At 47.1% G+C, this 25465-nt stretch overlaps 1 protein-coding gene across 1 annotated transcript in view; it reads right to left on the reverse strand.

Annotated features, from left to right (window-relative positions):
• CDK7 (cyclin dependent kinase 7) overlaps positions 1–25465 on the reverse strand; it is a 268354-nt gene that overhangs the window by 236338 nt on the left and 6551 nt on the right. The gene's annotated exons all lie outside the window — the stretch shown is intronic.

Below are 25465 nucleotides of genomic sequence, written 5' to 3' on the forward strand. Positions count from 1 at the left end.
CTTGGACGCACAGACAGCCCACCTAAGTGTCTAAAAACTGGACGTACAACTTGGATGCATAGCTAGGCACGTACATTGAACCGACAATCCTGTAGCGGGCAGCCTAAAGAAAGCATACAAAACATCAGTGAGGCCTACCATGCATCGCACAGCAAAAAAAGCCTCAGAGCAGGGCCTAGCCTACGAAGGTTGCTCAACCTGTCAGGCTGCCCAAGTCCCTCAACCTACCACGGAGCAGAACAAACATCGGAATGGCACACAGAGCACAGAGACCAGAGGAAGGAGAAAGCCCTACGCAAAAAAAACCTCCTTCTCTGTCTCTGTATTTTTATTATTTTATTTTAAAACTTATCTGAGCTCAGTCTTCCCTGGCTTAGTACAGAGAGTCTCCGGCTGCAGTGGGAGAGGGTATGTGCCGTCACCGCCAGGCTCGGCTTTCTGCACCCGCTGCCTTTCAGCTGTTTAAACAGCTAAGTCTACGCCAGCTGAAAACCAGCTACCAGACCAAGGCACACCTCTGAGGGACCATGGAAATCACCTCAGGAATTCTCAACTGGGGGAGGGTCCATTTGGTATCACCACAGGAGAGCAGAGCGAATTAATTTTTTTTATTTCTCCTTTACAAATCGAAGCAATCTCCAGTGGGAAATGCATGTCCACCAACTGCTGGAGATGGAGAATACAGCAGGCTGTCACTGCAGGGCATCAGTTTGCTCCATCTCCAACTGCTGGAAGAGGTGCATAACCCACTTGTTCTGGATTCATCTGACTGGACACTAAGAAATATGCACATTTGGGATATTTAAAAATCCTGTTTAATTGGAAAGAGGGATTATTCTTTTCTTTCTCCAGTTGGGTACAAGGCTTTCGCCCCAGGGATTACTTCAGGTGATTTTAGGCATTGGGAAAAGCTGGGACTTAACTGTATGGGTCAGCTATGGAAGAATAAGCTCTCTAGATTTGAAATTTTGAGGAAGAAATATCAACAGAGGGATAGATAGTACAATTTGTTCTTACCTTTTAATATCCTTTCCTTGAGTCCTGCTAGACCAGTCCTTACACATGGGATTTCCCATTCCTCAGCTGCCAGAGACAGAGGACACTCCTTTTCCCATTACATCATCTCTGGCAATAAGGGATGTATGGCCTCAGGCAATTACCAGTACTCTTCTATCAGAGTAATAGAAGTATTACCCAGTCCAGAGCCTCAAGGAACAGTCCTCAACTAGAGAAAAATTTAGTCTACAGAGGGAGACTAAGACTATCCCAGAATGGGGTAGAGAGGTGAGAGAGAGAGTAAGAGCGTATATATTTAGAGCAAACTCTAATGGCAGCCCTCTATTTCCCATGCAGGTTTTGGACTTGTCTAGCAGGTCTCAAGGAAAGGAAATTAACAGGTAAGTACAAATCTCATTTTCCTCATCCTCCTACTAGACTAGTCCTTATAAAGAAGAAATCACTACTTACTTGATTCTTTCTTTTCCTCTAATGAAGGCAAGCCAGTCTCTTCCTTTTTCTCCACTCCGATGCCGGCACCGAAGGCTCTGCACGATTGGTGCCGACCCACCGGGGCCAAAGAGTCACACGCGACCCTCCTACAGCCCTCAAGGTACATCCGCACGCCGTCCCCCTTCTCGGCTAAGAACCGCCCCTCGGATGACATCAGCGGTGCCGAAGGGGTTTTAAAAACAGGTGCGGGCCTTCGGCGCCGCGCACCGAAGAGGCGCAACCAAAGGGACATGCCTCTTGGTGCGCCCCTTTGTGCAATACCCACCACACTTTACCCAAATGACCTGAACAGGAAGCTGAACTCAAACACATCTCCTGACCTCAACACCCTCCAGCAACCACAGGACTAAAAACCGTAAGCAACACCTTTTTCGCCACCTCTTCAGAGCCTCCTCAGCCACTGCATTCTGCCGCCCCTCTACAGCCTCCAACCCCTGACAACCCCTTCACAACCCCCCCAAGCATATTAGACTGCACCCTCCCCCATCAAACAACTCCGCCCCTCTTAGCGGCATTCTAACTTTTGAATCTTCACCAAATCCCACCACACCTGTGCCTCCTAGTGCTCCAACCTACAAAGCTTCCAGCCCCCAATTACCCTCACCCTGCATCACCCCACACACAACAGCAGCATACCCCCATCAAACATGGAAGTACACCTCATACCAAAGATCAAAAGACAAACCCACTACTTCAGAAAACCCCTCATCAGAAATCCCACTGCTCACCCAAGATCATTTATCCCAATCATGATATCACCTCTAACCTAGCTACTTGGCCTCACAGCCTTCTCTCTAATGCTATTCAATGCCCAATCTCTAGTAAAAAAAAAAAAAAAGATCCTAATCCTAAACGACATCCTACTAGACCAAAAACCAGACATATGCACCATCACCGAAACATGGTTCAAACAAACGGACATAGTATTCAAAAACCAACTACCAACTCACCTCTATGACATCATCTCCATTCCGAGGAACAACAGAAGAGGAGGTGGACTACTTCAAGCAACAAAGAAAGAACTCAGACTTGTGCAGCAGACCATTCACCCTCCACCACGATTTGAAATAGGCTTTTTCAAATCCACCCATCTCCAAGTCTGTCTAGTATACTCCCCCCCCCAGGACTGCTCGAAAGCAATGCCTCCTCCTAATCAAATTTATCACTGAAACCATCGACATGGACATCCCAACCATCATCCTAGGCGACTTCAATTTACACATTGACTCTTTTCCCTTAACCACCAACTGTGAAGCCCTCCTGACCATATTTAATGCCATGGGTTTCAAACAAATCATAAACTCCCCCACACACAAAGCAGGACACTCCCTAGATTTAATTTTCAGAAATTCATTCATATAACATTCAGAAACACTTTCTTGTACTCGTCCCATGGTCTGACCACGCAACGATAAAAGCAAACCTCTCCATAAACAAAACGCCCATCTCTCCCCCTAATCACAACTCCACAATATAATTCAGAAAAGCCTGTAACATAGACGACCTGATCGAATCTCTTCCAGACACACTGAATGAACTAGACCTTACTAATACAGACTCTGCCCTCTCAACATGGAACAACATCACAAACACCATAGCTAACAAATACTGTTCCCTAATAACCAAAGAAGTAAACCCGTCACATAAAAACAATCATGTACACCACCGAATTAAAAAAATTAAAACGCTCCTTAAGGAACGTAGAAAAGAAATGGATTAACAACCCCACCCCCAGTCTACTGATCACATACAAATTCTCTTTGCATAATTATAGAACTACTATCCTTAAAACCAAACGAGATTTTTACAGTAAGAAAATTCATGACTTCCAATTCAACGACAAAGCCCTCTTTTCATATGTAGCCAACCTGACTAAGACGTCCCCCCCCAGTTATATCTGACAAAGAATCCAAAGCCAAATGTAACGACCTCGCCCACTTCTTCAATGATAAAATCACAAACATAATGGCTAAATTTCCAGCAACCAACACAAACAAAATCGTCCTTCCAAAAAACCCTGATGCCATCTTAGATGCTTTCGAAACCACTTCCTCCTCAGAAATTGAAAAAATTATATAAAAAAAAATAAATCCTGCAACGCACCCCGCCGATGCAATCCCGATTAAATACCTAAAATCTATACCAAACATAGTAGCCAAACCCCTATCTGATATTATCAACACATCCCTAACACATGGAAATGTCCCAGCTGCAATAAAGCAAGCCATGGTTAAACCTATCTTTAAAAAAAAAAACCCATCTGGGGGGCGCTAGTGAGCAGCGCTACGAAATGGCCGTGTGATTGCCGAGCTCCCTCTTACAAGCCCTAAAGTTGCTTAATATTTGCGGACTCCCGGGTCTCTTTGCCGCTGAAAACACGCCACAGACATTGCTGAGCCAGCCGTGCAGATGGCCACGAAGAAAAAAACCGCCAACCTAAAGCGGTTCTCCTTCAGCAAACTTGCAGACGATTTACCGCTGGATGACGACAGCGAGCAGGCCCCGCAGCCGCGGGAAGACTTGGAGATGGCGTCCGCCCCGGACCTCGATATCGACGAAGCGGTGAGCCGGGCTGTGGGAGGTCTGCATCCCGATATACCCACGTGGGCGGAAATTAGGTCTTGGTTCTGCGAGATTCGCATGGACCTCAAGACCCACAAAGCAGATTTATTAGCCAGTATGGCAGAGATGAGGGAAGATTTTAATTCCCTGGGACACCGCGTGGATGATATGGACATACGAATTGATACTCACAGTGCTACTCTGGAGTCCCTTACTAGCCACTCACGGCAGGTAGAAACCAGCATGGACGCGATGCAGGATAAAATTGAGGACCTTGAGAACAGGGCCCACCGTTCTAACCTCCGCATTCGCGGGGTGCCAGAGACTGAGCCTTATCAAGACTGTATGCAAACAGCGGCGGCCATTTGCAAAGCAATAATTGTGGAACACAGACCTCCTGAGAGCGAAGTGCAGCCAGACCCACTGATAGTGCTGGAACATGCACATCGCGCGATGGGGCAAAGAAGGGACAATCAGCCGCGAGATATTGTGCTCAAATTTCTTAACTTCCAACAAAAAGAGGAAGTGTTTACTTTGGCGCGCTCTCACCCTGGTTGGAAGTGGCAGGAATGTCCTTTGGCTTTTTATAATGACCTGGCCCCCTCAACCTTACAAAAACGATTTTTGCTGCGTGAAGCCACAGCAGCACTTCGTCAGGCGGAGATACGTTACCGGTGGGCTTTTCCCTTCGCACTTATATTCCAGCACAAGGGGATTTCTTACAGGATCAAGACCATGGCAGACGCAGTATCCTCCTTTCGAGAAGCGGACCTCGTCCACTCATTCGCCGTCGAAGCTCCTGCTCCTAAGCAATCTCGTATGGATGCCACACCAAGATGGCGTAGGCCGGGTACAGGCCGGGGACGCCTGCGGCGACAGACCACTCCGATAACTCGGCCTCAAGCTGACCAAGGATGACTGTTTGCCTGCTGCCTGTTCTTTGAATGACTTGGAGCTGGTGTAACTGTCTGGCTGCAGTACCGGTGTTCTGATGTGCCTTTTTTCTGTCACCGGTGCCAGGGTTTGACCGGTGGCATATTGCCATTTACTATACATTTGGCGCGTTTTACTTTATCTATGCCTCTAGGAGGCATTGACCCAGAGGGTTTGTTGAATTTGTTATATGCTGTTTTTTTCTTGTTAGCTAATACCTGTTGCAAGGGGCTTGGGGGAGGGGGGGCTGGCGTGGGGCCGCCGGTGCTGTTCATTGTACCCCCTGGGGTTGGAGGTCCGTGGAAGCAGATGGCGGATACTCTTCATGACACACCCACACGTGACAGATTATCATTTACTATCAGGATGGGCCTTACAGTTCACCATGTAGCGGGGGCGGGGATGGGCGTAGGTGTACCCTTTTTTCTTACAATGGCGACACCCATCCTACTATATGGTACCTCAGAGCATCACTACTCGATTGCAGGACTTATCCCACTTGTATTATGGTCCGGATAGTTTCCCTTAATGTTAAGGGACTTAACACGTATAGGAAGCGTTTCCTGCTTAGGCGAGAATTACAGCACCAAAAGGCTGATATCGTGTATGTACAGGAGACACATTTACAGCCTAGGCATGGGCATCTTCTGCGGATGAAAAACTTCCCCCATGTCTATCACGCGGGGTGCAGCGGGGGCGCCAAATACACAGGGACGGGGATTCTACTCTCAGCTTCCCTGGTGCATGAATATATTACCCATGTGGCGGATCCTCAAGGGCGCTATCTTTTACTGAAACTCAAGTTGGGTATGCAGGTATATACTCTAATCAATGTTTATGCTCCCAATCAGGCCCGGGGTCCTTTTCTGACGGACATTCAAAACTTGCTTCTCACTCATGCCGAGGGTTCTATTATCTTGGGCGGTGATTTTAATCTCACCTTGCAGCAGGGCGTTGATTCTTCCTCAGTACACTCCCACACCCCTCAGTCCTTACGCAAACAACTTAAAAATTTAATAGCTGACTGGTCCCTTGTGGACATCTGGCGGGTTCGCCATCCTCAATCTCGGTCTTACTCCTTTTACTCACATCCACATGACAGTTACTCCAGAATCGACTTTTTTCTAGTGGACAAGCAATTGGGTAACAGAGTACGAAAAGCTGACCTGGATGCTATATCCTGGTCTGACCATGCCCCGGTGATTTTAGATTTAGATGTGAGTGATGGCGATAAAGGTGAAAGTTTCTGGAGATTAAATGAATCTCTGCTGCAGGATGCCTCTTTTGTACAGACCTTGGAATTGCAGCTTTCTGAATATTTTAAGCTTAATGACAACCCTGACCTTAATCCGGGTATTGTGTGGGACTGTTCCAAGGCTGTTGCCCGAGGTCTGCTCATCTCTAGGGCTGCGGCATGTAAACGTCGTAGACAGAAGGCCCGGGAAGATCTCCTGTGCACCATCCGAACCCTTTCTAGGGAACATATGAGAACCCTATCCGGCCGCTGTTATCAAAAATTAGTAGCTGCTAAGTCTGAATTACATAAATTAGATAACGCCCAGTTGCTCTATGCTTTGGAAATTACTAAACAAGCATATTATGAAGGAGGGGATAAAGCAGGTAGAATGTTGGCCCGCAGCCTGAAAGCTAAAATGGCTAGTCACAATATTTCCAAAATTAAAGGAGGGCAGGGTACTATGCTGACAGACTCTAAGGAGATACGGGCGGCATTTTCTAAATTTTATGGCCAATTATATCTAGCGGATGATCAAATCTGCCCGGACAGTATTGTCAGGTATTTACAAGGGGTGTCTCTCCCCAGCCTTACTCCGTCTCAATTGCAAGCCTTGGACGCTCCCATTCTGGAAACTGAGATAGTAGCAGTTATAAAGCACCTTAAACCGGGGAAGGCACCAGGGTTAGACGGCCTCTCGGGCACTTACTATAAGAAATGCGCTGCGGTTATAGCAGGCCCAATGGCCCATTTTTTTAATAGCCTGCGAGCGGAGGGTACCATCACATCTCAGGCCAATGTGGCCGGTATCACAATCTTACCCAAACCAGGGCGTGACCCCACACAATGCGCCTCATATAGACCAATATCCCTCATAAATGTCGACCTTAAGATTCTAGCGCGTATCCTGGCTCTTCGTTTGAATAAATTTCTCCCCACACTTATACATAGTGACCAGGTGGGATTTGTGCCTCATCGTATGGCGGCGGACAATATCCGTAAGGTATTGGACTTGGTGTGGTGGGCCCAAACAACCCAAACGCCTGCAGTCTTGCTTTCATTAGACGCTGAGAAGGCCTTCGACCTGGTCCACTGGCCCTTTTTATTCGCTACCTTACAACATATGGCGTTTGGCCCTCACTTCCTACAATGGATACAAAAGTTGTATGATCATCCTCAAGCGAGAGTCAAGGTAAACAATGGGTACGGCCCTGCCTTTAGTATCGGTAGGGGTACTCGTCAGGGGTGCCCTTTGTCACCTTTACTATTTGCCTTGTATCTGGAGCCCCTCACCATTAAGATTCGTGAATCTCAGCTAATTAAAGGAGTGGAGTTGGGTGGCCACAGGTACAAATTGTCGTTATTTGCGGACGATGTGTTGCTGTTTCTGACTGATCCCCTGTCGTCCCTTGGTGGGGTTAAGCAGGAGCTGGATGCCTATAGTGCTGTGTCCGGACTTCGAGTCAATCTTGACAAATCCGAGTTGTTGAATATTAATTTACCTCCGGAGGCTGTGCAGCAGATCAAGGGTCATTTCTCCTTCAAATGGGCCAAATCCCATATTAAATACTTGGGGGTGCGAATATCGCCCTTCATCCCCGACTTATACCGCTTGAATTACTTACCATTGGTGGACACAATTACTATTAACATGAGCCGTTGGAACCGCGGTTCCTATTCTTGGTTGGGCAGAATTGCTATTGCAAAAATGAGTATATTACCGAAATTTCTATACCTGTTTTCCTCGCTCCCGGTATACCTTCCGGTGCGTACCCTTCACCAGTGGCAACGCAAGATTTTTGACTTTATCTGGCGCAGGCGACCCCCCCGATTTTCTCGTAATCTCCTTTTTCTACCCAAGCAGCAGGGAGGTATGGGTGTCCCCAATTTGACGTATTATTATTATGCTGCACAACTCAGGGCCCTACTAGACGCCCACCGCACTGCTTCCCCTAAACAATGGGTATCATTAGAGCAAGCAATGGTGGGACAGATGGCGATCCGGGCTATGCCTTGGCTACCACGTGCTGTCTGGAGCCCTGTACACTGTATTCCCTGGGCTCTAGAGACCACGTTGCGTGTCTGGGGGCTGACGCGTAAACACCTCCTAGGGGACTTTAAATATTTTTACCAATCTTCCCTGGCTTTCAATACTAGCTTCCCCCCTGGTAGAGAGTCGCCTCAGTTCCATTGTTGGAAGGAAAAGGGGTTTTTCACTATTGGGCATTTTCTATCACAGGGATCTTTACTCCCCATGGAACAGTTGGCGCTTAAATATAATATACCCCCTCTCAGTTTTCTTGCCCATGCCCAAATCGCCCACTTTATCCATTCGTTGCAAAGGGGGAATCTTCTTCGCCCAGGTAGGTCTATCTTGGAGTCCTACTTTATATGCAGTGACCATCTTAAGGGCGTTATTTCTAAGATTTATCAACTATTTTTTCAACGGGGCATTGAGCAGTGCACCTTTGTTAGACAATGGGAGGCGGATATACAACTCCAGTTGGGGATCAACACGTGGAGTGCCCTTTTGAAATTGGCTGGCCAGTGCTCCGTCTCGGCCGCAATCCAGGAAAACTGCTATAAAATGATATATAGGTGGTATCTTACCCCCGATAAATTACATAAATGTTACCCCCAAGTAGATGAGGGGTGCTGGCGCGCTTGTGGCGCAGTGGGCACGTATATGCATATATGGTGGCATTGTCCTAAGTTGGTGCCTCTCTGGCAGGAGCTTTTTACGTGGCTGGGTGGCTTGCTGGATATAGATTTACGGCCCGAAGTTACCGTAGCGTTGCTACAGGTCTTCCCTGACACTGTCCCAAAGAAATATCATCGTGTCTGTGCCCAGGTGTTTGCAGCTGCTCGAAGCCTTATAGCGACTCAATGGAAGACAGGGAACATCCCATCCCTCTCAGAGATTAAGGTGAAACTTCACCTTTACTATCGTCTAGCCCATTTAACTGCCTCCAGACATCAACGTCTTCCCTCATTTTTAGCTGCCTGGAAACCTGTTGCTGCTGCCTTGGGTATCCATTGAACGTATATCGGTCTTTGAATACTATACGGGGGTTCCCCATGCAAGTCTAGTTCTGGATAGCTTCCTGTGGTGTATAAGTGTTTTGCTATATTTCCTGTATTCTGCGCCTGATGCTCTGTACCTTAGTTAAATGCTGTTTTGTACCTGTGCATAAGCCTATGGTTGGCTATGTATACCGCTCTCAAATAGTGTGTTTGGTGATCTGTTGGACAGTCCAGTTTTATAAGCCATTCTGTCGGGGGGGGGGAAGGGTGGGGGGGGGAAGTCCATCGGGTCTCAGGGGTTGCCGAAGGGGTCGGCATTATATTTAGTAATTGGATGGCTTGACTATTACGTTTTTGATGTATGTTTATTCTGTTGCCAAGTGTTCTCAATCTTAAACTGAATAAAAATTGTCAAATTCAAAAAAAAAAACAAAAAACCCATCTAAACCCTGCCGAACCAGCCAACTTCAGACCAATAGCCATTCTCCCCTTCTTAGCTAAACTACTTGAAAAAGTAGTTACACCCAACTAACTGAACACCTAGAAAAACACAACATCCTATACCAATCGCAATTCGGTTTTCACAAATTCTTCAGCACGGAAACACTACTAATATCCCTCACAGACACTGTTCTTAAAGGAATAGACAAGGGCCAATCCTATATTCTAGCAATGCTGGACATCTCAGCAGCATTTGACACCATCAGTCACAAAATCCTTATCGACAGACTCATCGAAATTGGCATAACAGGCACTGCCCTACTCTGGTTCCAATCTTATCTAGAAAACAGACAATACAAGGTCAAAATAGGCAACAATGAACCGAACCTATCAAACTTACCCGCAGCGTACCCCAATGTTCCTCATTATCTTCACTCTTCAATATCTATATGCTGCCCATATGCAAACTTCTATCCGACCTAGGACTCACACACTTCATCTATGCAGATGACATCCAAAATCTAATACCCATCACTGAATCCATTCCCAAATACCTCCAACTATGGGATACCTATCTCACGGCTATCAACCACTACTCACTCAACTGAATCTTGCCCTAAATATCTCCAAAACTGAACTCCTAATAATATGCCACAAACTAAACGAAAAGACCCTAACCAACATCCACGCCTTCCATCCCAAACACCCTATCGCACAAGACATAAGAGACCTAGTCGTTATCCCAGACAGCGAATTGAGCCTAAAAAAATTCATAAACACAACCATGAAAGACTGTTACTATAAACTGCACATTCTAAAAAAACTAAGACCCTCTCCTTCACCAAAACAACTTCCAAACCGTCCTTCAAGCAATAATCTTCTCTAAGATTGACTACTGCAACACCATACTACTAGGTCTCCCTGCCTCAACTCTCAAACCCCTCCAAATGCTACAAAACGCCACCGCCAGAGTCCTCACAAATACATGTAGAAATGATCATAATCACACCAATTGTAAGAGACCTCCACTGGCTCCCAATCCACTTTAGAATTCTTTTCAAGATTCTAACCATAATACACAAGACCCTACACAATCAAAACGTTCACTGGTTAAACGCCTCACTACACTTCCAAACCCCAAAAAGAGCCACCAGATCCGCTAACAACGGAACCATACCCATACTATCACCCAAACTAACACACTTCATCTCCACCAGAGAACGAACCCTTTCACTTGCCACCCCCACCATCTGGAACTCAATGCCGCCAGACTTAAGACTAGAATCCAACACACAAAACTTAAAAAAAAAATTGAAAACCTGGCGATTCACAATGGTCTTTCCATAGCTCCCTCTCACTCCAAACAATCAAGCACCCAAATCCAGACTTCATAATTTAATAATCCTTGTACAAAGTTTCTCTCAGGCTTTTCCCTATGTTAAGACACCATATATATAAAATGCAGTTTTGTTGTATTGCTCGCACTCTGTACCTGTAACTTATCTACCCTGAAATGTTGTAATTTTTCTTAAAATGTTAAAATGTAATTTCCTAATTTTCCTATTCTCATACCAAAACTTCATTAAGCTGTTTCACCGTAAACCGATATGATGTGCAAACGAACGTTGGTATAAAAAAAAGATTTAAATAAATAAATAAGTGGGTTGTACATCTCTACCAGCAGATGGAGACAGAGTAAAAGCTGACAACTTAGACATATAGCCTTGCCCCAACATCAGCCCACCAGTATTCTCCGGAAAGCTAAATTGTGGAAAACTGAATAACTGAACATGACTATTAACAATCAATCACTCATTTTCCCAACTAATAGGAAACACTGAGCTCAGACAAAAGAATTAACATTCACTAAACTTAGGGACCGATTAAGACACTTACCAGTCCTCCAACAAATAGCAGGAACAACATTCGCACCTAAAGGGCGAACAAAAGGCAAAAATCGGCATCTGAGGGCAGGTCGAGGATTGTTCTGCCTTTATTAGAGGAAAGGAAATTATCAGGTAATTAGTAATTTCTCATTTTTCTGCACTCAGGCAGGCTAATCCCCACAAGTGGGATGTACCAAAACTACTCCCAAACAGAGTGGGAGGCTGCCCATGGTCCAGTTACCACCGCTTGGGAAAGTATGCAAGGTCATGATTTAAAACTCCAGGGAGGAAGACTCAGAACCAATGTCAGGAAGTATTTCTTCACGGAGAGGGTGGTGGATGGCTGGAACGCCCTTCCGGAGGAAGTGGTGAAAACCAAAACTGTGAAGGATTTCAAAGGGACATGGGATAAACACTGTGGATCCATAAAGTCTAGAGGATGTGAATGAAGAGAAGAAGCATAGGGGGGCTTGAGGGAACGACAGCTACTACCTGGTGATTAATACCCTTATTCAATAAACATACACATGGTTAATGCAACTCCAACATTGCTCTATGCTTCAACGGCAAGAGGAAATGTGGAAAAAAAGGATTTGCATTCACAAAAAAGCGGGGGAGTAGCTTGCTTGTTGCAGTGGTTACTACCTCAAACCAAATAAGCCTGATACTTCACTTGGAATACATATCCAGCTCAGCTCACTGCTTCAACGGCAGGGGTGAATGAAGAAAAGAGGATTTATATTCAGACAACAACCAACAAGGACTGAATTGCATAGTCTGGGTAAACAAATAAGCATGGGTATAGCTTGCTTGTTATGGCGGTTACTACCCCGAATCAATTAAGCCTGAACTTCACTTAGATGCAGCTCCAGCATTGCTCTCTACATCAATGGTGGGGGTGGAATGTAACTAGAACCAAAAAGTTACTAATAAGGGCCAAGAATAACAGATAAGTATGAGAAAAAAATAAGTGTGGAAGCTTGCTGGGCAGACTAGATGGATCCATTTGGTCTTCTTCTGCCGTCATTTCTATGTTTCTATGTAAGACCACATCGCTTGCTCGAGAAAACTTGGCTGGAGACAATAACCAAGGCTCCAGCCACGATATTGCCTGAGCTCTAGTGGAATATGCTCTAAGTCGCTTAGAGAAAGAAATCTTGGCAACCACTCAGGCGGCCATGATGACATCCTTTTATCAACGGGCTACAGTTGCCCATGTTGACAATTCCTCTTGTTTACCTCCACCATGGATCACAAATAGCTCATCCTACTTCCTGAAAGATTTAGAAATTGTCAAGTTTTTCATCAGATGCTGCTTGCCATTCAAGGCCTGCAAAAGAGGATACTCATGCACAGTACTATTCCTGTCTAGCATGGGCAGAGAAAAGACAGGGAAAAGGAGTTGATCCAACTGAGACTCCTGAAATCATTATCGGCAAAAGAAAGGAAGTCACATACTGAAACGGCCCACGACAAGAAGATCATGCAGCTCGGAAATCCAACGTGCTGAACAGATTGCCACAAGAAAAGACTGCTTTCAAGATAAGTAGCCGCAAGGCAAGACCATGCAGTAGATGAAAGGTGGGAACCATTCAAGAACTGGATGAGAAAACAATGGCCTGCCATTGACTCGCCCTCTATAACAAGCAAGAGTTGCTATTTGAACTTTCAGGGTGGTAAGGGCCAAGCCTTTAAGCAAACTTTACGGCAGAAATTCCAAAATTAAAGGAATTTCCCCTTGAGAGGCTGAGAACTTCGTTCCTCACATCAGGCTTCTCAACTCTCCAATTCTAACAAAGGCCAGAGACATAGGGAAAAAAACCTTTCTGGCCCAGAGCAAAGTGGAAATCACTGCAAAAGGATAACCACACTTCAAAAATTGAGCCCTTTTGAGGGCCATACCATATGACAAAAACAACCCGGATCATTGTGTGGAATGGGTCCCTGATACAACTAATCAGTCTTGAGCGGCAGCCTCTGCAGAACAGCCTATTACGGCCTCTGGAGTCAATCCAGAGCCATCAGAAGTATGGTTGCGGTCTGGCTAGCAATCATCTGAATGATCCCACCTATCAGTGGCCATGGCGGGACAGCATATACCAGCCTGTCCCACAACCACATCCAAACAAGAACATCTATATCTTGTTCTATATGACTTCTATGATGACTGATGAACTACAAAACCTCTGCATTGGCAGAGGACACCCTCAAACCCAGAAATGGACTACCCCAGCATGCTACCGTAAGCTGAAAAGCTTCTGGTTCCACCTTGATGACTGATGTTGGCCACTGTCTATGCACTGCCTAACAGTACTGTGACTGCATGAGCTTCCAGCCACTCGTCAAACCACCAACATGTTAGTGGAACTGTACATGCTTCTAATCCCTGACCGTAAGCCCCCCAACTCATAAGGCTCACATGAGACATGAAAACCAACTAGCTTGATGCCTCCAGGTAAATCCCCTTCCTGAGATGATATGCATGTAGCCACCAGAGCAACTGAACGTACACTGCCAGGGGCAAGTGAAATCACACCATGCTCTCCTGTGACTGCGGATGCCATCGGGAAAGCAACATGCATTGAAAGGGCAGCAAGAGCACCCTCACACAGGGGACAATCTCCAAAATGGCCGCTATCAACTCCAGGGCCTGAAGATATGACCGCATCATTGGACTAAAGTCTTCCTCAGGGCCTGAACCTGAGCAACTAACTTCTGACTGCAACTGTCTGGCAGAAATACTCTGTCCAGCTCCACAAACTCCGAAACTCTGTCCAGCTCCACAAGCTCCGAAACTCTCCAGCGTGAGATGGCTATAATTCATCCAGATACAAATGTACCAGGTTACCTTCTTTGCACAGACACACCGCTACTACTACCATGACCTTGGAGGTAGTCCTGGGAGCAATTGCCAGCCAGAAGAGCAGAGCCTGAACATGACAACAGCAGCCCAGAACAGTAAGGCTCAGGAAACACTGAGGTTCCTGGTGAATGTGTAGATATGCCTCCTTCGGATCTAAGATGTGAGAAATTCCATTGTACATACTTCCATTATTACAGAATAGAGTTTCCATCCAGAAATGAATCAAATGCCAAAGACGATTAACTTCCATAAGATCCAGGATGGGTCAAAGGACCCCCTCCTCCTTTTTGGGAACAACAACAAAAATAAAAGGGGGGAATAGAAGCCTACAAGGCCAACAGCCTCCTAAAGGTAGTCTCCACTGCCACTCTCTTCTGTGGAGAGTTGCACAGAGAGCCATAAAAGGCATCCAGAGGAATCTGGGGGGAATTCCAGAGCACAGCTGTCCATTATCTTCTGTAGGACCCACTGGTCCAGCATAATCTCAACCTACCTCTGTAGGCGAGTCCCTGCATCTTTATTATGAAGGCTGAGGGGCCCCGGTTCCAGATCCTGCATTTTTATAAAGCTTTCTATGCTGAAAGAACTGAAATCCCGAAGGGACGAGACTTTGCGTAGAGGCTCCTCCGTAAGGGTGCAAATAAAAGAGACCCCTAAAAGGGTAACCTTGCGAGATTGGACTTGCAAACCGTGTCTGCCGACCAATTTCATAACTACATCTAGTGACTAGTCACTATCACGGAGGCCATCCCTCTAACAGTCATTTGCACCAAGTCATGGCCCACATCGGCTAAGAATGCAGCCCCTGATTCTATACCGATCTGCCATCAACCCCCGCTAATTGCGTCTCTTGAGAGAGATCCAAACCAGTCCGAGCAACAAGGCACAATCTGCAAATTCATCGCCATGATGTCAAAGTCCTGTGTAAGGATAGCCTCAATCCACCTACCCTGAGCATCATTTAGAACTGCTCCTCCTTACCCAGAGATGGAAGTTCGCTTGGTATCAGCACCCAAGAAGGTAGCCACCTTTGGGAATCGCAAAATTTCCCCTGATTTCAATCCAAGAGGTACAATCCCATTAAAGTGCACCCTCTTTGAAGTTAACTTCAGGAGCACTCATCAACTCTTAAATCATATCCAGGAGGAGAAGAAACATGACACTTTGCATAGGATTACCAAGATGAAACCCTCTTTGGCACACCTGAAGAGTCACCCCCATCCACACAAAGCATCTTCAGAGTCTGAGACAACAGACTTGGCAATAAATCTCTGTGAAAGAAAAGGAGCAGAGGTCTTATGAGGCTCCAAATCTGGAGGAATTTCCCCCTCTTCCAAAGGGGAGAAAGCCAAATCCCTGAAGTTATCTGACATATCCTCATCCTTCTGAACATCACCAGGGACCGTCTCACCATGGCACTTGCATGCAGAGGCTGAAAAGAGGGAGCCCAGAGTACGTGAACCCAACATAGAAGGGATCTACAGCTCCGCTGGCCAACCCTGCAGAAAAGTCTGAAGATCCTGTAAAAAAAATTTCCACCCAGGAAAAGGAGAATGGATCCACACCAAGGCCTATAGGCCCAAACCTAACACTGTCTGACAGAACTAGATCTCTCATAGATGTCTCTGTCACAGGAAAAAAGTAGAAGGGGAATCATTCATTGCATCATCTTCTGCCCAAGTCCCCTTAGTCTGAGAGACAGTCCAGCGTCGGCCACATCTGCAATAGGTAAATAACCTTGTTCAAACAGCGCTGATACAGGCTTAGAGAAAGTGATGGCCCTTATAAGGCAAGTCATGTGTGTCTGGGCGCGTGGTTGAGTGCATGCTGTCGGGGCACATGCTGTCTGAGCACATACTACCATGGCCCTTTGGCGAGTGCATATTGCACATGTACTTGCGGCACAGTTGGTGTGCGCCTGCGGATGTCTAGCACACAGTGCCGGGGACATAGAGGTCCCAGAGTCTTACCTATCTAGAGCGCGGGGGGTGGGGGCGGTTTGTGTGCATATGTTACGCGCATGCAGGCACTTGTGTGCATACTACGTCGTGACGTCACACCTTGAGCGCCGAAATCAAACAGGTCGCACAGGCGCGCCGAAATCGCACGGGTCGCACAGGCGCACATTCATTCAGGCGGAGGGAGCCGGCGGTGAAAGCGGCCTCCGGCAGCCCCCGCCAGCAGTGAATGAATGTGCGCCTGTGCGACCCGTTCGATTTCGGTGCTCAAGGTGTGATGTCACGACGCTTGACGTCACCTTGAGCGCCGAAATCGCACGGGTCGCACGGGCGCACATTCATTCACTGCCGGCGGGGGCTGCCGGAGGCCGCTTTCGCCGCCGGCTCCCTCCGCCTGGATGAATGCACGCCCACCCGCCCGCCGGCTCCCAGATAAACGCGCGCCCACCCTCCTGCCACCGCCTGGATCGAACACGCGCCCACCCGCCCGCCGCCTCCCGCTGCCGCCTGGATGAATGCACGCCCACCCGCCCGCCGGCTCCCGGATAAACGCGCGCCCACCCTCCCACCGCCGCCTGGATCGAACACGCGCCCCACCCGCCCGCCGCCTCCCGCTGCCGCCTGGATGAATGCACGCCCACCCGCCCGCCGGCTCCCGGATAAACGCGCGCCCACCCTCCCGCCGCCGCCCGCCGCCTGGATGAATGCACGCCCACCCGCCCCCGGATAAACGCGTGCCCACCCTCCCGCCGCCGCCTGGATCGAACGCGCGCCCGCCAGCTCCCGCCGCCGCCTCGATGACCGCCCACCTGTGTGGAGATGGGGGATTCGGAAAGTGACAAGGTATATATATATATATATGTATATAACAACTTTAGCATTTTATGAGAACTGTAATTTTTTTTGTAAGCCGCTGTCAGCTCCCATACGGAACATGCGGGATGAAATAATTTTTTTAAGCAAATAACTAATGCAATCGGAGTTCCGTGCAGCATCGTTCATGCAAAAGAAGGGCTGAATGCAGTTTGAAAGCGGGTTAGTATATATGGAGGTCGTCCATGGTGCAGGACTAACACCAGGTAGAGGATAGGCGGTAAACTAACAGGCTAAGGACGCGGCAAAATAGCGGGTTACAAAGGAGATAATCGGAGCGCGCGTCACAGTATCGGGAGGGAATAGCTAATTCCTTCACTAAATAGCTAATTCGTTCATTTACATATGATATACATGCTGGGTGCGGAAAGGGTTATGCGTTGGTTTCAAGAAGCGCTAAGGACGAGTGAAACTGGAGACTGTATCGCTTTACGCGTCCCAATTGTGCGCCCACAGCGAGTTGCAGACGAAGAATCTCCAACCGCACTTTACAGTATAGACCTGACAATTTGCCACGGCCTTACACACCCAAGTACACGCTTATGTCCGTGCATCACCGTGCGGGGAAAACACGCCTACCAATCAGCTAAAAAAAAACAAGCCTTTGGAACGGGATCTAGCCAAAGGCTGCTCAACCCATCAAGCCCATGCTGCCTCTGCTCTACATTAAACTCCGCAGAGAAGTGAGAGGGAAAAGGGGAGAAGGATGCCGCACACCCAGCGCCAAGGGAAGGAAACCCGATAAGGAAGGAAGGAAGGAGGAAACTAAGACCTCCTTACACTTTCTTCTTCTCTTTTTCTTTTTTTTTTTTTCCATACCTGAACTCAGCCTTCCCAGGCTGAGAGCATGAATGGGTCTCCGGCTACAAGGGGAGAGGGCACAAGCTGTCACTGCCAAGCACTCCTTCTGGCTCCAACTGTTTGGGGGTTGTTTTTTTTTGGGGGGGGGGAGGGAGGGGGTTGTTTTGGGGGGGTTTTTTTAAGTCCATGCCTGAGGTAGGTTCCCAGACTGAAAATGCTCAACTGAGGGAGGGACCCACTGGTGTCACATCAGGAGCTCAAGCTGTGTTGAAAATCTTCTCTCATTTATTTATTTATTTATTTTTACCACAAGCAATCCCCAGAAGGGAAATGCATGTACACCATCTGCTGGAGATGGAGAATATTGGGGGGCTGTAGTCAAGGCACTATGTCCATTACATCAGCTTTTTCTCCGTCTCCATCTGCTGAAAGAGGCACAACCCACTTGTGGGGATTGGCCTGCCTGAGTACAGTGGAAATGGGAGTTAACCAAGTTGCTTCTTAGACTGGGCAGGAGGAAGACAGGGTTGACTTAAGGACCCCCAATCCAAAGGCTGCATCTGCCTTGGCTTATATTTCCAGTCTGTGATACTTGTAAAGCAATGTAGGGAGGATAACATGACCTTCTTGCAAATTTCTTCTGGAGGAACCTAATATGCCTCTGCCCAGGAAGACGCGTGGGCCCTTGTGGAATGTGTGCAGAACACTGCTTGTGTATCCTTGAGCAGATGAGCTGATATTATTCTTTCCTCAATCCATCTTGCTATTCTGGCCTTGGAAGCTGCTTCTACCTTCCAAGATCCACAGTATAGCATGAACAGCTTGTCCATTTGGCAGAAGGGGTTCTTCTCCTTCAGCTACCTTAAGAAAATGTGACATATGTCTAGGATGTGTAGCCTATTTTCCTTGCCCCAATATTCACTGCTTGTGAAGACTTGGAAGAAATACTGATTGATTTAAAAGGAAAGACAATCTTAGGCAGAAAGGATGGGACAGGACAAAAGCTGACTGAATCTGGTGAATCAACTATATAGGGATCACTACATGAAAAAACCTGTCACTACAAGAATACACACCTGGTGGTGCAAATTTCCACCAAGAAGGTAGTTTTTAAGGAGAGATCCTTGAGAAATGCCAGTTTTACTGAGAACCAGCTTAAGATCTGACTAAGGAAACATTGGCCTGAAGGGGGGTTAAATATGCTTCCCCCCACTTTAAGAAGCCTACTATGTCTTGGTGAGCAGTTACTTGCCAGCCCTTAATCAGACCTCTGTAGCAAGATATGGCGGCCACCTGTACCTTTCAGGGTGTTAAGGGCTAGGCATATGTGAGCAAGCAGGGCTGCACTTGCAGATCTACATTGCCACAAGAATCAGGAATGCCCATTTTACAGAAAGTCCAAAATACACAAGATGTCTGACTTGCATGGAGAGACCCTATGCTCAAATAGGCACTATACCCAAATGTAGGTTAGCAAGTTCTTACAGGCCCTCAGCATAATTGTGAATATGCTGAGGGGAATAGTCTTTCCTTCACAGGCATAACTTTTCAAAGGCCAGGCCATAAGACAAAATGGAGACAAGTTTTCCATTGGTACTGGACCCTGCCACAGCAGTCCCTGTCCTCTGGGAACATGAAAAAGAGATCTGGAGAGTAGCCCTATTAGGTCCACATACCATGGTCTCTCCTTGGCCAGTCCAAGGCAACCAGGGCGGAAAGACATACAGAAGGCTGTCCCTTGGCCAAGGCCTGATCAAGGCATTCTATTCTGCTAGATCCTGCTTCTTTTTGCCAGTTGAAAAATGTGTCAGCTTTGGCATTCACTCTGGTTACCATCAAATCCATGGCTGGCGGATCCCATCATTTCACTATCAACTGGAAAAACTCCTGGCTGAACCTGTTTCTGCCAAGAAAAATCATACTTGATATTCGCGCCTCTCACAACAAGGGATGCTGAGAAGCAGATTTTGTTCCGCCCATCTGAGTGGCATTCCTGATTCTTGTGGCAATGTGGAGCTTCAAGTGCAGCCCCTGCTTGCTTACGTATGCCACTCTTGTGGCACTGTCTGAAAGGATTCAGAGTGCCTCCTCTTTTATTGACAGAAGGAAATGCTAGAGAACTAATCAAATCACCCTTGTTTCCAATCAGCTTCTTTAATGGCCATGCTGATTCCGCCTTTGTCTAGCAGCCCTGAGCCACCTGGCCCCAATAATGCACGCCCCATCCAAGTGTGCTGATGTCCGTAATTATAACGATCCAATTTGGCAGTTCTAAGTCTACCCCTTTCAATACGTTCATAGGATCCATCCACCATCCCAGGCTTCTTCTTACTGATAGAGGTTCCTGCAGGCAAAACTCATAATCCTGAGAGGCAGGAAGCCACCTTGACAAGAACCACCACTGTAATGGACACATATATGCTCTAGCCCATGGAACTAGGTGGCTGCCATAAGCCCCAAGAGCTGGAGATAGTCTTATATCTTGGGTGCTCTTTGAGGCCTGAAAGTTTGCAACTTGGTGACCTGGCCCTGGGCCAGATCGAAGAGAGCATCCAGAAAATCCAGAGACTGAGAAGGCTTTAGGTTGCTTTTTGCATAATTCACCACCCGGCCTAACTGTTCCAAGAGCTGGATCACTGTGGCTGATCTCCTATTTGTCCTCCTGGAAGGATTGGGCTCTGTTGAGCCAATCATCCAGGTAAGGATGCACCATTATGCCCTGTTTACCTAGGGCTATTGTTACCATCACCATGATCTTTAGTAAAGGTCCTTGGAATGGTCGCATTCACAAAGGGCAGAGCCTACAATTGAAAATATTTGCCGAGAACACAAAATCAAAGAATATTCTGATGAGAGCTCTAAAACTCTCCTTTCCTCATCGCTGCCATGATGGAATAGATAGATTTCAAGAAGTGAGGTACCTGGAGACATTTATTGAGCCCTTTTAGATCCAGAACAGGACAGAAGAACCTATTCTTCCTTTGCGAGAACAAAATAAATTGAATACATCTCTTGGCCCTGCTTCTGAGGTGGGACAGGGACTAAAGCTTGCAGATTCTGTAACTGTAGCAATGTGGTTTTTATCACCTCCCTCCTGGTATGTGAGGTACAGGGGAGATCATAAAAGGTACTTCGAATGGGCATAGCCAGTTCTAGGAGTAACCTTCTTTTATAATATCCAGAACCCACTCGTCCACAGCAATTCAGATCTACTTTGTGTAAAGCCATAGGAGTCATCCACCTTCCCATACTATTACAGGAGGGACCTGATGAACTTCATTCGGAGGTGATTACCACATGTTGCTGCCAAGGAGTCACCCTTTGCCCTTCTGGCTCCTCGAAAGTAATGAGCTTGGCTGGTCTGAATCTTCGAAATTCCCAGAGTCAGTGGTGCTTATGGCCTTGCGCCCTGGAACTGGCCTTATCTTCTGAGATCTTTTGGGGTTTAGGTTCTCCTAGATCCTTAACCAGGTTTTCCAGTTCTTCTCCAAATATACTGCCAAATGACTCTCCTAGTTACCAACCTTGAGGCTACCATCCAAAAGGACATTATGACAAGATCCTGTACTGCACCTGACAGAAAGACCTCATAGGATTTCAAGCATGCTGCTTCCACATTTCCATAGAGTTGTTGTATCCAGTGTACCACTGCTCAAGCCACATATTCACCCACCCACCCCACCAGCCTCAACTCCCACAAAAGGAGGCTCGTAATGCCATCGCATCTGTAGAAAAAACCTGCTTCAGAATGGCCTTGATTTTTCTATCTTTCAGGTCTTTCAAGACCATTCCATCCTTTGCTGGAATAGTCTTACAAGTCACAGCCGACACCAGCACGTCCACCCTGGTGATTCTAAGGAAGTTATTCTTATCTTCTAGTGGGAGAGGATATAGTTTACCTATCATTCTACCCTCTTTAAGAAACCCCTGAGGGGAGTCCCATTCCATCAGCACCATACATTTTAGGACTGTTTGGGGTGGGGAGGAGAGGGAGCCTTTGGGGGTCTCCTTATAGCGTATAGGATGGAATACCCTTCTTAAGGTCCTCCGCCTTGGTGCTCAATATCTTAAGTGCAGTCAACACATTTAGTAATGAGGGCAAAAAGCTTGTCTTTGTGGAATAATCTGACTATTGAGGATTCCTTTTCATCTAATGAGCCTTCCCCTTGCCCATGGGAGTCTAGAGAGCTAATGTGGTCCAAAGTCACCCCCTGATTAGGAGCCTTCCCTAGAATCCAGAGTGGCTGCCAGGGCAGATGAGCCCTAGGCTCTTGGAGCTTTTTAGGAACTTTAGGGATGCATTTTTGTCCTAAGAGTGGACCAGTTCTGGGGTGGGGGTGAACCCTGTCCAGTTTCTGCATGTCACAGAATGTCTGATGCATAAATAAAACAAATTCCAGGGGTAAAAGTGTCTTGCGGCATCACAGGTAATTCCCTCCATGGGTTCTGAATCATTATCCGAGGGAGTGAGGGGGTTTTAACACTAACCTCCCTGTGTAGGAGGTGTCAGAGGGCGGAGTAGAAGGAAACAGCCAGTTCAAGACTTCCTCCAATGAGACCTGTGTCAGGTCTGCAGCTAGCCCAGCCCTGGCCTGGTCTGCATGACCTGGAAGGGGAGAGGCTTCCATACTACTCCTTTTGGGTGATGCTGGCTCTGGTTCCCCCGCCATACCCCGGGCAGAGCGACCCTGCATTGCTGGGGACCCATTTCACACCACAGGCCGCACATATGTGGCTCCACATCATGCCATATAGGGATGTACATTTGTTTGAAACACAGTGTTTCTACAAAATTGATGAAACTGATTTTGCAAATTGTCATAGTGACCCACTGAAAATGTGATTGGTTGGAAAAAAGCACATTTACCCTCTTTGAGTTCTTTACAGCAGCATATGTGGAGGATCTATAACATGGGAAAGCTAGTGGCAATAAAAAGAAAATAACCACCCTCACAAACTTCAAACGTATTTGGAAACTCTGAATTCAGTAGAACCAAGGAGAAAATCTATTAGAAGATGCATACCTTACCAAATTAATGTGGAATTGGGGTACTCGATGTAGGGGGCAGGTGGGTGGGATCTTTTTTCTTCTTATTTGGAAATAAGAGCAATATTATTGTATCCTTATCCTTCAATGTGTGTGAGTTGGTTTTTTTGTAAAGATTGTTTCTTACTGTTGCATAAGGAATGTTCTATTTCAATAAAATCTTAAATTTAAAAAAAGACAGTATAAATTTGTCAACTGGGGGGGCGCTGTTCTGCCTGCGACGGAGCCGGCCGTGTAGTCCCGGGCTCTCCCTCCCAGATCGCATATTTTTCATTAAAATTGGCCTGCAACGCCGCGATTTCTCTCGGGCTGATACTTACTGCCTTCTGAACTCACCACGATGGCGACGAAACGGAAGACTGCTGATTTAAAGCAGTTTTCCTTCTCAAAAGTGCCGGCGGAGCACGCGGACGTCCCTGCCGACGGGCCTGTGCAGGCCGCATCGGAGAGCCCCGAGGAGCATTTTGATGACGCCTGCAATGCTGCGGACCGCGCGGAACTCGAGGACCCTGCGCTTGTTACCAAGCTCCGAGATGAAATCAGAGGCTGGTTTGTGGAGTTTAGAGCTGACTTGAAATCTCACAAAAAGGAACTCTTGGCATCCATTTCTGATTTGAGGGAGGACTTCGCGGTGCTGGGGAATCGCGTCGATGAGGTGGAACTCCGCACTGAAAATCATTCTGACGCCATTCATACCCTGCACCAGCAACGAACCCGCATGGATACTGCTATTACTACGTTGGAAGATAAAATGGAAGACTTGGAGAATCGCACCAGGAGGTGCAATATTCGTATCAGAGGGGTGCCGGAGACACCAGCCTATACCAACGCTGCTGAGGTGGCTATAAGGCTTTGTAGATTTTTACTCCTGGGAGGTACCGTTCCGGATGGAGATCTTACTGAGCCTACCTTGGACATTAAGCTTGAGAGGGCACACAGGGCACTTGGTGCCAGAGCTGATGGTAAGCCGCGGGATATAGTGCTATGCTTCCACAGTTTCGCACAAAAAACTGCTGTCTTGGATGCTGCAAAGAAGCAGGCTTCCTGGATGTGGGAAGGTCACTCAATCCACATATATCAGGATTTAGCGTCCACTACGCTTAGAAAACGGTTTGAGCTGCGGGAAATCACTGCTTTTCTCCGTAAGGAAAACATCAGGTATAGGTGGACCTTTCCTTTTGGGTTACAGTTTTTAATAAAAGGTACCACATACCGTGTCAAGACACAGAGCGAGGCTGTGACAGCGTTGGAAAAATCGGGCTTTAGCATAAATGTCATCCCTGCTAAACCTCCACCGAAAGCCCAGCGCTTGATGGATCCCCCCCGCTGGCAGAGAGTGGGCAAAGGGGGCAAAAGGCTCCGAAGACAGCAAGAGGACTCGCAAGCGGTCCTCTCGGATCAAGGTTGATTATCTGAGGAGTCTGCACGGATTCACTATTGCCACTTGAACCCTTACCAAGGGTTTTGTTTCACACTTCCATTCGCTATGTGCTTTTATTCTGTTGACTGATGTGAGAGTTCCTTTTCTCTGTTTATGTCATTACAATATAGTTGCGGGTTGTTTATCATCTTCTTGATATTTGTTGCACTGATCTGGGGGGGGGGGGGCACTGTGGTTCGCCTGTTTTTGTTTGCAGGGAGATCTCCCCTGATCATGACAATGACCATCCTGTTTGATGGATGGATGGAGGGTGGGGGAGGGGGTGGGGTGGAGAAAGGGGGGATGTTCTCTTCTGTTTCTATATCTATGTCATGTTTTCTCATGGTATTTACTTACTGGATTTGGTGGAATGTAGGTTTCATTGCGATGATGGCTTTCTCTGCCTATACTCATGGCTGGAGTAATTAAAGTTCTTTCCATTAATGTTAAGGGTCTCAACCACCACCATAAGCGCGCGTTGTTGGAGCGGGAACTCGTCTCTAACGGTGCCTCTATAGGGCTTATTCAAGAAACTCATTTAAAGAAAAAACATGAACGCCTGTTGGCATTTAAACAATTCCCTCATAAGTTCCTGGCAGCCAGCACTAAGGACTTTAAATATGTAGGGGTGGGTATACTCTTATCCAGGGATTTTACATACGAGGTTCTTACCTTTCTGGCCGATCCCCATGGGCGCTATGTCCTACTTAAACTACGCATAGGTGAGGAGGTCTGGACACTGGTTTCTATCTATGCCCCGAACACGGGACAAGGTCCCTTTTTCAAACTGTTAAACAACTTGCTATTACAGCACGCTGCTGGCTTTCTATTGCTGGGAGGGGATTTTAATGTTACCCTTCACCCTCCTCTTGATAATTCTGCTCAAGTGTCCCATGCTTCTAAGAATGCTAGGT

This window comes from Rhinatrema bivittatum, chromosome 1 (genome assembly GCF_901001135.1).
Source record: "Rhinatrema bivittatum chromosome 1, aRhiBiv1.1, whole genome shotgun sequence".
NCBI lineage: Eukaryota > Metazoa > Chordata > Amphibia > Gymnophiona > Rhinatrematidae > Rhinatrema > Rhinatrema bivittatum.